General features: G+C 44.0%; 1 protein-coding gene across 4 annotated transcripts in view; it reads right to left on the bottom strand.

Annotated features, from left to right (window-relative positions):
• Positions 1 to 14,417, bottom strand: part of Tnfrsf19 (TNF receptor superfamily member 19) — an 86,162-nt gene extending 71,745 nt beyond the window's left edge. The window contains exon 1 of one of the 4 annotated variants that reach the window (XM_060391080.1): positions 13,972 to 14,417. The gene's annotated coding sequence lies outside the window, so the exon portion shown is untranslated. The other 3 variants (XM_021650141.2, XM_060391082.1, XM_060391081.1) reach the window with 3 other exon arrangements.
• Between the last annotated feature and the right edge of the window lie 327 nt (positions 14,418 to 14,744).

Raw genomic sequence — 14,744 nt, 5'->3', positions numbered from 1 at the left:
GTTGAAAACCACTGTTCCATAAGGTTGAGTACCATTCTTTAGAGATGTGGAAACCGAAGGTCAGAGAGAGCTAAGTAACCTGCTCCAGGCCCCTCTCTGTCAGAGACAGAGAGAGATGCCAGCCAAGCAGGGCAGTTCTGGGGTAATGCGGAGCCCTCTCTGAGTGCAAACCCCGCACAGATCTGAGTATCGTCGCTTCCTCCCAGGAACTAGGGCTGGGCTCAAGTGAATCCTCTGCACAACAGAGTGAGGATGGGTGACCAAGAAGAAGCTTTCATCTTAAAACTTCTAAATGTCACTCAAACAAGGGATGCAATGAGCCATCTCCCCAGCTCTCCCATCAGGTGTTTGTTTTGTATTTATTTTGAGATAAGGTTGTGCTCAATTGTTCCAGGCATGCTTTGAAGGGTTTTGAATTCGTCTCCTCTTGCCTCGGTCTCCTAAACAGTTGGGATGAGAGGTCTGCTTCAACCAAGCCCAGCTCTGGATCTTTAACCAATGATGGCTACTGTGATGGAGAGCCTCACAGAGCAGCAGTGTGAATGAGAACAAGCCCCTCAGCCTGTGGGAAGCCGTAGTTCCTGCAGGCCAAACATCCCAGCAGGACTAGGGAGTCCCCCAGCACAGTGGGAGCAGCCACTGATACAGAGAATTTCTAGAATGTAGAAACTGCTATGAAGTATTAGCAAGGGCTGTTATGCTGTTGAACATTTTTTTTAATTCTTTGAGACTTTCATGCATGCATACAATGCATTTTGATCATATTTCCACTCCATTAAGTTCACTTATGTTTTATATTCACTTTAGCCAGATAGCCTGAAGATCATTTATTCACATTTTAAGTGTGGGTTTTTTTGTTTGTTTTTGTTTGAGACAAAGTCTCATTATGTAGCCCTGGCTAGCCCCTCATGTGCAGAAACCACCTGCCTCTATTTCCCTAAAAGTGCTGGGATTCAAGATATGTGCCATCATGCCTGTCCTTAAGTGAAGTTACCTGCTGTGACACCCTATCAGATTTTGTGGAAATTTAGAGTCTAGATTTCTGGGCAAGAGATGATCAACCTCCATTAGCAACTGTCTCTAAGAAAAAAAAGCTAATATGTATCATTCTAGCCTAAACAGTAAGTAACACTTTTAACATTAAATATAAACATTAAGTTTAAACATCTATATTTAAACTAGTAAATTATAAAAGCATATGAATCTAGGAATAAGAATAATTTGCATAACCTTTTACAGAATAAGTCATTTCATTTTCTTTATTCTTCCATCTCCCTTTTTATTTCATTTTATTTTTTGAGATAAAGTGTCACTATGTGGGCCAAACTCACAGCAAACCTCCTGCCTCATTTTCTCTGTTTTGGAATTTACAGGCACAAGCCACCATACCCAACCCCTAATTTCTACCTCTTGAAAACAGCTTATTAACATATAGATAAAGCGATGGGAGAGACAGGGTTCATCTAGCAAAACTTTAACATTATGTAGTGAAGCGGCATTTGACCTATGAATTTCTTGAACATGCAATAAGATAAAGCATTAAACAAATGGGAAATTCATACGCTTACTGCTTTTTTTAAGCACCTTGGAAATAAACCCAATGTAATATTCAATTGCTTACATTGTGATAAGTGGATAAGTGGCTTAGAAATACTGCTAGTCCCACATGCTAGCAGAAGGGGAACACACAAGTTTGTGACACCATTCTCAAATAGCACAATAACCCGCAGCCTGTGGCTGTTCTTAACCTTACCCCAACTTCACTGTATTCTGAAAATCCTTATTCATGCAAGCAATGCTGGCAGCCCTGGCGGCCTAGGACGCAGGCAGAGGTGTGTAAAGGTTGAGAGGAATGTGCACACTGGAAGTGAACTCAGAGCGATTCTCTTCCAAATAACGAATGTTTGTGCCTAAAAACTCCACAAGTGTTAAGATTTTCCGATGCCAAACACAGCAAGCAGCTCAGACTCCCCAGAGTTCAAAATCAGCGGCCACTGTCCGGCTTCTAGTCCTGTTTGCTCCGGGTTAACAGAACTTAACCACCAGTAGGGTTTTCTGAGATGAATTATTTTTATTCTTTGAGTTGTAAATTCAATCATGTTTGTGCTAGGGAAATGTCAGAATTCTCAAAATTTTCACTTAACAAGTACACTGTTAATAAATCATGCATCTTTTCTGAAATTTATTAAATGTTTATCCTAAGACACAAATAAAATGATCATAGCGTCACTGAGCATGAGTGGTCAAACACAGTTGCTCTCAGGATATGCACAGCCATCCCTAAGGCACAGCTGTTTAAATTTTTATTTTGGAAGGAAGCCTGGGTAGATTCCAAAAGGTCTTTAGCCCCTTTGGAGTGTCCTTTTGTGTAGGCTGTCTCTGTCCATTCAGAATTTCCTCAGGAGACCCATCCAAGTTTTTTTTTTTTTTGAAGAGAAGCCCAATAATCGCAGTCTCATATAATTACTGATGGATGACTCTTTTCTCTTTAAAACCTGGGTTTTAATCCTATAGTTTAAAAAGTATATGCTTTGTGATGCGTGGACTAGAAGATAACCCAGCTCTGTTTAAACAGCTTACATTTAAATGTAAGCACTTCCAACAAATAAAGTATGATGAATGAACTCCACGCTCAGCCTGCAAACCAGAGGCTACTCTCTTCACACTGCCTTGTTTGTCCTTCTCTTCAGCTGGAGTTTCCTTTACAACGCCTATGGACGTCCAGCAGTCACCTGCTGCGGGACACATGCATTTAACTGTTCCGTGACCTCTCCGCCTACTCTGGCAGCTGCTGACTCACTGACTTGGAGTATACACTTATTCTAGGAGGACATTCTTAGTCAGACCAGGTTCAGCGCTGGTGGAACTTGACGGCCTTGCCTAGAATTTTAAATGCTTGATTTTAAATACTGACTTATCAGGTTTGAAAACATCCAGGATTTTGTCACTAAAGATGTGTGGAGCTTTCTGATTGTGCTGCGGTAAGTTTGGGGTGGAGCTGGTCTAGAGGACTGAGCAAAACTAAGCTTGTGTTCAGAGATTCAAATAAGTGGAAAAGGAGAAGGAGATTCCCATGAATGTCAGCAAAATTCCTCATATTTGTTTTAAAAGTCTCAAACATGCTCTGGACTCCCTATGTGCTGCAACTACTAAATTATGTTAATGTATTAAGGAGAACATGCAAAGTCACTTGCCAGTCCTAAGTCATCATTGTCCTTGTCCTCACAGTATCACTTGAATTTTGAAATGTACATTTCTGAATAATTTAATCATCTGCATTAATTTTCTGGGCTTTTTTTCTTTTTTTGAGACCATAAAAAAATTGTTTTAGGGAAAAGATGGTCCAGTGTTTAAGAGTACAGGTTGCTCTTCCAGAGGACCAGGGCTCAATTCCCAGCACCCACAGAGCAGCTCTCAATCATCTGTATCTCCAGTCTTAGGGAATCCAACACCCTCCTCTGGCCTCTGCAGATACTTCATGCACAAGTTACACAGGCATACATGTAAGCAAAGAAGCCGTACACATAAAATAAAAATAAAAAGGAGTCTGGGAGATGGCTCAGAAGGTAGCAAAGCCTGCTCTGCAAGCATGAAGTCTTAAGTGTGGACTCCTAGCACCCATATAAAGAAGCTAAGCAAGGCCCCGAGTACCTGTATCTAAGCACAGGGATAGAAGACAAGTGGACTGCATCTGTCTGGTTATTTACCTAAAAGAACAGCCTTCAGGTTTGGTGAGAGATCCTGTCTAAAGGGAATAGGCAAGAAATGATAAAGATATTCAATTGTCCTTTGGCCTCCACATGTCCACACACAGGCATGGTCATGCACACACACATACAAACACACACTATTTGCACATCTGCAATGTCCCTTATACAGTGTCTTTTACTGAGAAAGGCATTTTACACTGTAGTCACTGCCATTTGCAGTGCATAAGACTTCATGTCTGTTGGTTTCAGATGCAAAATCCATCCTGGATCCATCATTAGGTGCTCTCACCAAAAAAATAATTCTACAGTTGTCTCAGAAAATACTAGTGTAATATCTCAAAAGTGAACACCTACTACGGAAAAGAAGATTCTAAAGTCAATAAAGCCATGTGGCCCTGGTGGTAAAGTAGACATCATAAGACATTTTCATTGATTAAAAAGTAAAGAACTTACAGAGCTTATGAAAATGCTTCATGCATTATTGCCAAGGCAATATTTTCACAAGACACCTTTATTTTTTTTTCATTCTTTTCACACCAACTCAATAAAGAAACATTCTTTGTTACCCAGACCTCTGAATACTTCAGAACTGTCTTCTACATTAGTACTTAATTCTTCACCTCTCTAGATACATATCTTCCCCCACAGATAATATTCCAAGTGAATCCTGAACTAATGTAATATAATCCTCCCTGGGCATGTAAGAAGTTGATCATGAAATGACAACACGAAAATAAATTCTTCTGTTTATATAAGCCATGTCTAACAATACCCATTTCCTGGGTATATAAAAGTGTCTTGTAGTCAAAGGACATACGCTGAAGTAAAAACCACATCCTCATAAAGAAATTGAATTAAACTGTTTCACTTAGAGAAACTTTGTAGTTTTATTTACAAAGTGAGTCTTATTAATAAAACGAAAAAAAGTGACACGGATTTTTTTTTTTTTTTTTTTTTTAGAATACTAGGTATATATAGGCTTAGTGGTTAGTTTACTGTCACTAAAACTAATCATAGGTTTTGGATGCCCGCCAAACTTGAGATCCAAGAATGCATCCTGTAATCCCAGTACTGGAAGGCTGAGGCAGGAGGAAAGGACAGCCTGAGCAACCTAAGTTTGAGGCCAGCTTGAGTTATATTTATCCTCCCGGATAAACGGAATAAAATAATGAAATAACCAAACTCGCAGTTCAAGAAGTGGCAAGGGGGCACTGGGAAGCCTGTGAGAGCTGGTTCCTCTCCTCCAACCTAGGACAAGCTCGGCTCAGAATGTGCTAGCGATACTGGCATTCAAGAATCCCTTTTGCGGGGAATGAGAACGATTCTGGGCCGCAGATGGCTCTTCTAAATGTTCCCTTTTGGATCGCTCGGCTGCAGTTGGGCAGTTGGGCGTGGGCGCCAACTAGGGGCTCCGGGACAAGAGAAGGGGTAGGCGGGCTAGGCGCGATCTGCACACGCACGCACATGTGCCTCAGAAACACATCTTTCACGGACTAGACCCTAAAGCCTGTCACTCACTCAAGTCCCCCAAGCGACTTGCCGGTCCAGGGCTGTCACTCAGCCGTCCTCTCCCAGCACGTGCGCCTCGGCAGCAAGCCCTTCCCTCGGCACCGACCCCCGGCGAGCTGAAACCCTCAGCTCTGCAGTCCCGCGGCTCAGGCACCTACCTTCCCCTTGTGCTGCCCGTGGCGCCCGAGGCTGAGGTGGCGCGGTGTGAGGGCGCCGGGCGGCACCGGGATCCTCTCCCGCCGCGCACAGAGCAGCCCAGCCGCCACTCCACTCTGTAGCCGGGCAACCGCTGCTGCCGGAACCCGCCCCGCCCCTGCTCGCTGGGAGCTCCACCCTCGTATCAGGCTCTTCTCCCAGAATCTCATCACGCCCCTAGGTAGTCCTTGTGGGCTAGGAGCCCACTATAGGTACCTCAGCCCCCCCCCGCCTCTAATCTGTCATCCGCCCCTCCCCCACCTAGGCCCTGATGCCCCTTGGGTCTCACCTGTCCCACAGGTATGGCTGGGCAAGCTTTGACTCTCTCTTGCCCTGCCGTGGGCTCTACTGGGTTACCCTCAGTAGGCTTCTTAAGCCAGTGCATGCGGTATGAACAGGGGAGGACAAGGTAGAAGCAAGAAGGAGGCCTTCCTTCCTCCTTCTCGCATATTTCCTCTGAATCTCTGTGCTTTTTTCCCCTTAGCAGATCACATCCCACCCAGAGCCTATTTCTTCACAGGAGAAAGGGCCTGAGAAGAGGAGGGCCAGATGTGTGGCTGTGACTCCTCGGCTTGGGTCTCTTAAGACTGTGAGGACCCAGCTCACAGATACACTACCAACTCACTGCATGGAACTTCCAGGGACTGGGGCTGGGGTGCCAGACTGCCAATGTCTGTTCCTCATTGTTGTTCAGGACCAGCCTAGTCCAGCCACTAGGATCACCATTAACCACTGGCCATGGGGAGTGACACAGCAGAAGGCGGGCCCAGGCGCAGTGGTTTCCCTTTGTGTGTGGCAGGTAATGTTTATAATTCCCAGTTTGAGCAATTAGGAAGAGAAGCTAGCAGTACCCACTTTATATTAAAACAGATCTGTAAGCCATTCTTGCCCGGTGTGTTCAATGATTGGTTCAGTGGGTAAGGTCCTTCCAATCCAAGGAACTGGGCATGACTTTGATGGAGGGGCACATTACCGTTTCCTGGGCTGATCTGCCCTTCTCTAAGTCAACAGCACTTCTCTTGGGATGGCATTTGCTTCTTAGAACCTCAAAGGATGTCTTGTTGAGTGAACGGCCTTTATCACTCATCAAAAACACAGTTTGTGACCCCACACCATGCAAACAATATGGTGGAGTACTAGGTGCCTGTGAAGAAAATCTAAAACATTATCACTCCCAAGAGTCATCTTTAAAGGTGGAGACTCTGAATCTAACAGCCCCAGAATACAAGCCTCAGGAATGATTTATTTGTAGGTGGTTTACGGTTAAGTGCTTGAGTTTATTTGAACATCAAGGCAAGGATGCATGTCCCTGCCCTATGCACTAGCACTCTTAAGCATCTTCTTGCTAACATTCTCATTCCCTATCTGTGGTGAAGCAACCCCTATACTGTTTCTTCCCCTGACCCCACACTCACCTCCATCTCTTGAGGGCATGTGCTATTTTCTTGATAGCCCAGAGCCTCACAGAGTAGCACCCAGTTCATCTTTTGCACACATAACCTCTGCTTCCTCCTTTGCAACATCTCCAGCACTCACCCTTCTTCCTTTACCTCCTACCTAGCACCTCCTCCACAGTGCGCCGTATCCCCACCCCCAGTCCCACCCGGGGAATCTGGACCACAATGCTGCGCGCGCGCACACACACACACACACACACACACACAACCCCAGCCTGTGCTCTGCCTTCCTGAGCCTCCACTTTTGGGAGGGGGCATTTCTATACTCCATGGACTAGCATATAAAGATTTCCACATTTGGGCTCCACCCACATGTTCAGCCTTATCTTCCTCTAGACCTCTCGCTTTATATTCTGACCAAACTGGTCTGCTTGCCTGGCCTCAACTGTGTCCTGAATTTGCCCTTTCTCCACTCTGGAAGCCTCCTCAATAAGCTCATGCGTCTTGCTTACCTCCCTTGACTATTTTCTCATATTTCAGGAAGTTTTGACTCCCACGTTTTCCCCTAATCCTCAACTCGATTTCTGCCATTTCATGGTTTGTGATAGTTCAGCACTTGTCACCATCCTTATGGCAAGAGGATCTACGGACTTAGCATTCTCCCTCAAGGAGTTAAAATGCTTCCGGAGAGGGGGCATATTTTGCTTGTACCTCAGATAGCATCGACCGTTGGAACAGATGCTAGCAGCTAAATGGTTTTCGGTGGAATTTAGTCTGCAAACCAGAAACTACCTTCTCTGACTCCAGCCAAGTGTGGCTATCCTGTCCGACCTCCTTTTATACTTTGAGACAGCAACCCATTATTCAGCTCATTAGTTCTTGGATCCTTTCATGTGTTTGATTGATCTTGCCAGTTAGCCTGTTAGCTCACTGTGCAGAGAGACTCAGCTATGGACACACACAGGCCCCAGGATCAAACAATCTGGTATCCATGCCAACTTGGCAACTACGAGTTGTATGGCCTTGGAGTAGTTAACCACTGGATACTTCCCTTCTTCATCTGTATAACAAGTCACTTCACTTCACAGATAAAGAACTCCAGGCATTAAGATTCCTAGGCTAGTACTTGGCACAGAGCATATACTTAGTCAATGGCACCATTCACGGTAGGGCATTGGTCAATAAATGACAATAAATTACTGAAACAGCAGCTGACAATGAGAAAAGGGACACGGAACCCTTTTCCTACTCTGGCCCTTGCATAGAGTTAGACAATGTTTTCTCCTTTTCCCCATGATCCGGTAACAGCACTGAGTAAGAGCTCAGACCTCAGGTGAGCACCAAAGGCCCTCCCAAAAGAATTGCAAGATTTAGCTGAATGTGGGGATCATGAGGAACTGAAGCGGGAAGGGTGTAGGTTCAAACTCATCCTGGGCTACATGGTGAGACCCCGTATGTGAGAAAGAGAAAAGATTGTTAGGCTCATTCAGAATGAAACCTGCACTTTGAATCAGGGTGGAGAATGTTTTCTTCTCATTAAGCACTGGATCTTACCAATAGGTTGAGATTTTAATCGGAAAAGCCAAGTTGCTATGAGGCTCTTGAAAGAGGTACTGCTTTTTAAGACTAGCAGGTTTACAATTAGGTAGGCTTTTTTGTTATTGTTTGAGATGGGGTCCTTTTATATCATTGCGTTAGACCCAGCTGGTTTAGAATCCACCATGTAGTTTACAGTAGCTTGAGTTTGCAGCCTTTCCCAGCCCTGCCTCAGGAGTTCTGGGTCTACTAGCATATGCTGCTACAGCCGGATTCTATGATCAGTTTCTACAACTAGCTTTGGAAATGTCCAATGTCACAGAACACATCTTTAGGTGCTTTTCACCCCAAGTATAGAGTGTTGAAGTAGCATAGTTCTTGGTAGAAAGTTTCCAGAATGACCCACTCACTGGGAATGGCTGGCTCACTGGCATTGCTCATTGCTTCCGGAAAGCTGTCTGACTCCTGGGGTTTCCACTATAAAACACGACTCTATGGGAAAGTAGACTACAATGCTAGTTACAGGAAAATAGTGGATTTTTACCAGTTTAGTTCACAGCTCACAGAACACAGTAGATATTTATTAAAATATCTATATATAAATCAGTTAGATGATGAGTGGCCATCAGAAGGCTTGGCAGGTAAATGCATCTGCTACCAACCCTAACTCAAAAGAGAAGATCCTCAGGACTCACACATGGTAGGGGGAGAGAACCGACTCGAGTGTGTACACAAAATAAATAAAATGTGTTTTTAAATTATTGAATTAACTAACTTGAAAGTGAGATTCTCAGGGATAACCAAGTTTGTAAATATGAGCAATAAAATGGGGTGTGGGAAGGTTCTAAACCCAGCTATATAAGTATTTGTAAACAGACAAGGCTACCAATTAGAGTGGAGAGTTGGGAGGACTGAAGGCCAGAGGTGGAAGTCATGTTCAAAGTCACACAAAGTTAGTAATCAGGACAGGACCAAAATTCTGGGCTCCCAAATCCTAATATAATCTTCACTATACCATTAACATCGACACAAAGGGCAAAGAGGCTGTTTAATCAACCTTGTGACATTCACAGGGCAAACTGAGTCAAGTTGGAGCCCTTGGATTGATACTTGTGAGTTCATGGTGTCTAACCCCCATCCACTCACTCTGTTTCTTGCTTCTCCACACAAGAATAGATTAAAGAGCAGGCTGGCTGGGACACAGCTCATGGGTTACAGGTAAACTGGAGACAGCTAACAGGATGGAAGAAACCATACTATTGTTTGGTTTCCTAACCAAAGTTTAAGAGAAAGTTTCTTCAAGCCACTTGACCTCCTCCTGGCCTCTCCTTCTCTTCCCATCGAAGACTAAAGTCACCATAGGTGATAGAGAGCAAGCACTATCTAGGATGTGAGCCTTCAGCAAATGGACCTCACAAGGGCAGCTTTGGAAGCCAAGCTGAACGGGTTGTGACAGCACAGAAGACCCAGGAAGACCCCACTTTTCCTGTCTCCATCCTTTTTATCCATTCCTCTGATCCAGGCAATTACAAGTTAAGGATCACTCCCTTCCTTCTTTCCTTCCTTCCTTTCTTTTTTGGTTTTTAGAGATAAGGTTTCTCTGTGTAGCTTTGGCTGTTCTGGAACTCACTCTGTAGACCAGGCTAGCCTTTAATCCAGAGGTCTGCCTGCCTCTGTCTGGTATCAAAGGCCTGCACCACCACCACCCAGCCAGGAATCACTCTTTAAAGGAGCACAGAATCCTGAGTTTCCCCACAATGGCCCAGCGGCAATCACAGGGGCAGTTTCTGACCAGCCAGTGGCAATGGGTGCCTGAGTTCATCTTACTCTTAGAGGAAAAGTTTTTTGTTTTGAGGCTATTTATGACCTGAGCGTCTAGGCCAGCTGATAATTCTTACAAATATGTCGAAAGACTCCCCCCCACCCAAAAAAAAGGGACCCATTTTGTTTTATTTGTTTTGGCCAAAATTTTAGGTAGAGTGTTTGCTCACAGTACAGTTCAGCTGTCCGTAACTGGAGAAACTGCCTCGCCTGAGAACAAAGGATTTAAAGATTTGAAGTTAGATAGACGCTTGGCCTCTACTGAATTAACCCTGTGACCCTGAACTTGTAACTCAACTCCTCTCTGACTTACTTTTTCTCTGCATATGATGGAGAAATCACAATTTTATTAGTGGTTAAATTAAATGAGATAAAGTTTTTAAAAATACTATCTGTGTTACTGGAACTGGAACTCAGTATTACATCAGTAATTAGTAAATTAAATAGTGAAACAACAGATGCAAGTATCAATATGTAAAGATTTACATGAACTTTTATAAGACTGACAAAAGACAGTACAAAGGGGAATGGAGAGATGGCATAGAGGTTAAGAGCACTTTCTGTTCTTCCAGAAAACCCAAGTTCAGATCCCAGAACCTAGGTCATGTTGAGTGGCTCACAAACACCCCTAAACCCAGTTCTAGGGGATCCAGTGCCCTCTTCTGGTCTCAAAATACATGTGGTCTCTCTCTCCATACACACACACACACACATACACACACACATACATACATATATACATTCATACACACACATTAATAAAAATAAATCCTAAAAAAATAACACAAAGGACAGCTAGCTATTTGTCTTTGAAAGCAATAGACAGGTATAAAGTTTAAAGAATTAAATTAAAAGTTTTCACAACAAAAATTTTCCAAGAAAACAAAAGAATTCATGAGAATGCACATCGAGATTCTCAACACACTTAAATGGGGCAGGCTAGCCCATCATATATGAAGCTGGAGTGAATTGGCAAATAGAACTTTCATAAAATCCCATGGCAAATGTCCACTAAGGAGTAATCACTTATAATTAACCATTAAACTTTTCATTGATCCTGACACCTCCTAAGAAAATATCAGTTTTTTTAAAAAAACACTTTATATAATGCCAACTCCTATTCCTCCTCTTCTAACATACACATTTTTCCATAATCACTGATATATTCCATTTCTTTATGAGAATTATTTTAAATGTTAAAAAGACCAGGTATGGTGGCAAATGCTTGTGATCCCAGCATTTGAGAAGTGGAGGCAGAAGATCAGGAGCACAAGGCCATCCTCAAACACACTATTTGAGGAAGTTAAAAGGTAAAGGACGATGAAGGCTACAGGTCTTATATTTTGACAACTCAGAGATACTTAGAAAAACAGAAGCAGGGGAAGAGTTTGAAAGTATTCCAACAGATCCAGTTGTCGTATCTCCCAGGAACAAAAGAAAGGATTACAGTAGGAAATGGCTGTTTCTACCTTTCGAACCTGCATTGTTCCCTGGCCAGCCCCACAGCACATTTGTTTAAGCACTGGAAAGTAGACCATGTGAGCTCAGGAAGTCAGCCATGGGCTTAGGTCAGGCCAGAGAGCACTTTCCCGTCTCAGTCTCCCCAGATGTAAAAGGGCTGTAATATTCCAGCGGTGCTCATGCCAGGAAAAGAAAGCGATTCAATCCAGCCCCTCACTTCACACTCAAGGGCGCCAGCAGTGTGCAGGCTCTCTTAAGGTCACGGAGCTAATTAGTGGCAGCATCAGGACTAGAGGCAAGAGTCCTTTGAAGCCTTGGCCTTTCTGCATGAACAAAGCTGCCATTGAAGTAACAGATAAAAAATGCTTTGTAAAAAAAAAAAAGAATATTGTAAGGGAGAACTGTCATGGACATAGCTGCTAAGTCCCCTGTGGCCATTAATTAAGAAAGGCCTTTTGAAGCATCCCTGTGCCCTGTGCAAGTCTTTTCTTTACATCCAAATGTGCTAGGGTTCAGTTCCCAACAAAGACACAAGAAGTAAACAATTAACTGAATTAATTCAGGCACTGAAGTGGATTTTCAAGGACTTGACTTGCCCAAGCTAGTTTTCTACAAAGCCTAAATAAATCAGATAATTGCTAATTCTCCCCTTTGTTTTGCACTGAGGAGAGTCTGTTTGTTAAAATGAACCTAGCAGGGGAATAAACAGTCATTAGGACAACCTCAGAACTCTGCATCTGAACAGAACAGCACATTCCAAGCACACTATCTCTGCCATTACTTTTAAAATATTGCTTTTTTTTGTTTTAATTTAGAGAGAGCCTTTTAATCAAGTGTTTAAAAATCAGGCTGTTATATGCATGGCTGGTGGCACCCCCCTCCAAAAAAAAAGTCCTTTGGCATAAATGAACACAAGTTAGATCTTTGGGGCACAGTTCCCACTGATAAACTTTTAAACACAGTCACTTTGCCATGATTCTAAACAGCCTTTGCTTCATAGCTGTTAGGTTTTAAAATTAACTCAAATATGCAAAGTGCCTCCTATTACCAGGAGGAGAGTTGTGAAAGTAACTTAATTAGCTGGATCAGAAAAAAATAATCACAAATGAAAAGGTAGTCTCTAGACCTTGCATCAGAATTTCAGAAGCCAGAACAACTATTCTTATCATTTGCATTCCCTCATTGCCCAGCTAACATAAAACAGACTATTATGGCAATCATTAAGTGCTTTACCAAATAAACCCGGGACCAGAATATTAGAATAGGGCAATGTGTACAGAGCTCTGATTCCTACTGTCCTGAGTCCCTGCAGTTCAGTGTATGTATGTATGTATCTATTTGTGTGTGTCTGTGTGTGTCTTTGGTGTGTGTCTCTGTGTCTGTGTGTCTTTGCATGTGTGTCTGTGCGTATATGTTTTTGTGTGTGTCTCTCTGTGTGTCTATGTGTGTACCTGTGTGAGAGAAGTAAGTAGCTGTTAATTGGCAAGCTGAGTGCCCAGTATAATTTGGTTTTGTAGGGCACTAATTGAAGTGAAAATGTGGCTAAAATACTTCATGTAACATAATAACTGATGATTGCCAGATAGTTTTGGTAAACAGTTGGCAAACTGTTACTCACAGCAGCTGTCACTATATATTTAGAGTAAATGTTAATTTAAGAATATTAACCTAGTGAGTGTTTCTGTAAACAAAGCTTCTACTATTCTCAAAGGTTACAGAGACTGGCCTGAGTATTTTTAGCCAAATCTAGTGCAGCCTGGCCTCACTGTTCTGAGTTCTTCCGCTTTACACTTGAAAGGCTTCAATCCTAAATGCCTTCGCAGAGATTCCCTTTGGGAATGCAAATGGCAAGGACATATGTGTGATAGATGCACATCACGGAGGCCAGAGAATAAATTGATAGTGCTTTTAGCATTGCTAGAGATGAGTTTTGCTCAGGGGTGGGGTGGGGTGAAGAGAGAGATAGAGGAAGAGATAGAAGGGGAGAAAAGGGAAAAAGGAGAGAATTTTTAACAAAGTTCCACCGTTTACTAAATAAAGCAAGCCATTTTTCCAACCCAGCTTCCAAAGTCTGAAACCCTGCTTGCAACAAACCTTAGCGCAGCTTGTTTTGTCTGTTTGAACTACTCACTTCCAAGTAAGATTTGCATGACAGATCGCAAACTCTTGTGCAAACTTCGAAACAATTGCATCAAGAATCAAATTCAGTCTCACGCGCACTCAGCCTGGTGCAGGATTTGGCTTCAGGCATGCTTGCTGGGAGTTGATAGAAAGCCATTCTTTTTTCCTTTGACCACGCGAGAGAAACGCAGTGAAAGTTCCAACCACACACAAACGCCTACCTGCTACTCGCCTGGGCTCCAGACTCACGCTTTCCTCAGCTTGCTGGCACTTCCGCGCCAAACGCTTCTGCCTCCCCAAAAATGTGTGTGGGCGCAAGCCCAGACGAAACTTCAAATCCAGGAAAATGGATTACCCGCGCAGATCAAAGGCAGGCGAGCTGGGAGATGGAGCTCCTGTAATCTGATCGCCGATCAGTTGCAGCGCATCAAAAAGGCTCGGCTGGGCTTACTCACTGTGCACGCGGATCTAGAAAGATCGCTACCGGCAGGCTCTTAGCTGGGCTCCCGGGCCACACGGTCTTTTGTTAAACGTGGGCCACGTTGTTCTGCCGGCTGTGGAGGGCAGGCTTCCCCCGGCCTGGACTGAGAGGCTGCTTTCTCTCGCCGTGCCCCAGCGAGGCTGCCTAGTGCCAGCGGGCTGCGCCGCATCCCTTTCATCTCGATGAGTGGCAGCTCCCATGACATCATGCCGTGCCGTGGGGCTGGTCGGGAGAAGCGAGCCAGCCCTGATTCCAAGTCCTCTTGGTCTGTGCCTCGCCCGGGACAACCCTGCAGCGTGCCTCTGGGCTGGGAGGGAGACGTCGGGAGCCGTTTGTGCTCCTGGCCACTAAGGTCCCGGACAGGTTCGGGTTCCCGAAGACTGCTTCAGGACGCTGCCTGTGACAAAAAAGTTGAAGTCTCACCAGAGCAGGGTGTCGGAAATGCAGGAGGGCCCCCACAGCACTGTTTAATTAGGCTGTTTCTCCAAACACCTGCCTTACATCGCCAGGGTC

The sequence above is a fragment of the Meriones unguiculatus genome, chromosome 9 (assembly GCF_030254825.1).
Source record: "Meriones unguiculatus strain TT.TT164.6M chromosome 9, Bangor_MerUng_6.1, whole genome shotgun sequence".
Taxonomy (NCBI): Eukaryota; Metazoa; Chordata; class Mammalia; order Rodentia; family Muridae; genus Meriones; species Meriones unguiculatus.
The sequence above is the reverse complement of the archived record's forward strand: the minus strand, read 5'-3'. Positions and strand labels throughout refer to the sequence as shown.